The following is a 2,246-nucleotide window of genomic DNA, read 5'->3' as shown; positions in this document are numbered from 1 at the left end:
TGCTGCTGCTGCTGCTGCTGCTGCTGCTGCTGCTGCTGCTGCTGCTGCTGCTGCTGCTGCTGCTGCTGCTGCTGCTGCTGCTGCTGCTGCTGCTGCTGCTGCTGCTGCTGCTGCTGCTGCTGCTGCTGCTGCTGCTGCTGCTGCTGCTGCTGCTGCTGCTGCTGCTGCTGCTGCTGCTGCTGCTGCTGCTGCTGCTGCTGCTGTTTGCTGTTGCTGCTGCTGCTGCTGCTGCTGCTGCTGCTGCTGCTGCTGCTGCTGCTGCTGCTGCTGCTGCTGCTGCTGCTGCTGCTGCTGCTGCTGCTGCTGCTGCTGCTGCTGCTGCTGCTGCTGCTGCTGCTGCTGCTGCTGCTGCTGCTGCTGCTGCTGCTGCTGCTGCTGCTGCTGCTGCTGCTGCTGCTGCTGCTGCTGCTGCTGCTGCTGCTGCTGCTGCAACTGCTGCTGCTGCTGCTGCTGCTGCTGCTGCTGCTGCTGCTGCTGCTGCTGTTGCTGTTGCAACTGCTGCTGCTGCTGCTGCTGCTGCTGCTGCTGCTGCTGCTGCTGCAACTGCTGCTGCTGCTGCTGCTGCTGCTGCTGCTGCTGCTGCTGCTGCTGCTGCTGCAACTGCTGCTGCTGCTGCTGCTGCTGCTGCTGTTGCTGCTGTTGTTACTGCTGCTGCTGCTGCTGCTGCTGCTGCTGCTGCTGCTGCTGCTGCTGCTGCTGCTGCTGCTGCTGCTGCTGCTGCTGCTGCTGCTGCTGCTGCTGCTGCTGCTGCTGCTGCTGCTGCTGCTGCTGCTGCTGCTGCTGCTGCTGCTGCTGCTGCTGCTGTTACGGCTTTGCTGTTGCAACTGCTGCTGCTGCTGTGCTGCTGCTGTTCGTTGGCGCACTGCTAATGCTGTTCGTGCTGCTACTGCTACTGCTGCTGTACTACTGCTGCTGCTGCTGCTGCTGCTGCTGCTGCTGCTGCTGCTGCTGCTGCTGCTGCTGCTTGCTGCTGCTGCTGATGTTTGTTGTTGCTCCTGCTACTACTTCTACTTCTACTACTACTACTACGACTACTACTACTACTACTACTACTACTGCTTCTACTACTGCTACTACCACCTCTACTACAACTAAGATCACTATTAATACTACTACTATAACTATCACCACCATCACCGCCACCACCACTCACTGCTCAGTCACATTAAGATCCACGAAGTAAAAGGAAATGTACGTACGTTGTAGAGACACGCTGAAACATTTCTATCCTACCGTCGAGTATTTTCACTCGAAAAAAATTATCTACTTGAAACAAGGGAATGTGCAGCAGAGAAACTCCACTTGCAGGAGCCCAGAGAATTTCTGACTTAGCCGTTGGTTCTTTTCAATCGCCGCACAAATCCCTTGGCTAGCAACAGGAAGTAATGTTCCAAGATATGAAGCTTTGGTGCGAGATCTTCTTATGCCTTTACTTTCTACTCTTACTTTTTTTTTTCTTTGTGTGTGTGTGTGTGCTTGATTCGCAAAAGCTTATCCACACCAGGATATATTGTTTGAAGACAGCATGCAGAATGCTTCCACACAACTTTCACACAATTTCCAAACAGTTTCCAAACAATTTCTCTCAGCTAATAAACTGTTAAGAAACATTTAGGATGGCTGCAGTATTTTGACAGGTATACTTCAGGCCACAGTCACTTAACAACCAACTCCCTTGATCACAAGTCACATGTTCAGCTCACTACTTGAGTTTATCTTTATTTCCCGCTATGGGTTCCTCTGTGAAGATCGGCCGGGATAAAGGTAAGCAGGTATGAATATGTGTACTGTTCTGTGCAGTACAGTTAATATTTCCAAACTGTTGCATCCTTCATGTATTGAATTAGCTCTTTAATTTTGCCATATACATTGATAACATTATGTGAAAGGGATGACACGCCCAATGTGGCACGTTATATTGGATAACAAGCCGATAAAGTTTGGGAACCACTGCGATTCATGGATGGATGGGTGGGTGAGTAGGTGATAGATAGGTGAATGACTATATGTTTGGATGGAAGAATGAATCAATGAATGGATGGATGGATGGAGGGATAAATGAATGATTAGATCGGTGTATAAAGTAACGAATGAAAAATGGTAATGATAAAGGTGAATGAAGATTTGAAGGACACAGAGAAATGCTGACAATATGTTCAACAATGATAATGATGAACAAAGATGACACAAAAAACTAATAAAAAGTTTTAACCGAACATTCTGTTTCATTGTCGTCATAATTATTT

At 49.5% G+C, this 2,246-nt stretch overlaps 1 pseudogene; it reads right to left on the bottom strand.

Annotated features, from left to right (window-relative positions):
- Window positions 1-225: 225 nt before the first annotated feature.
- Window positions 226-729, bottom strand: LOC123498717 (annotated as a pseudogene).
- Between the last annotated feature and the right edge of the window lie 1,517 nt (window positions 730-2,246).

Source organism: Portunus trituberculatus, chromosome 48 (genome assembly GCF_017591435.1).
Source record: "Portunus trituberculatus isolate SZX2019 chromosome 48, ASM1759143v1, whole genome shotgun sequence".
Classification (NCBI taxonomy): domain Eukaryota; kingdom Metazoa; phylum Arthropoda; class Malacostraca; order Decapoda; family Portunidae; genus Portunus; species Portunus trituberculatus.
This window is presented reverse-complemented; position numbering and strand designations above follow the sequence as displayed.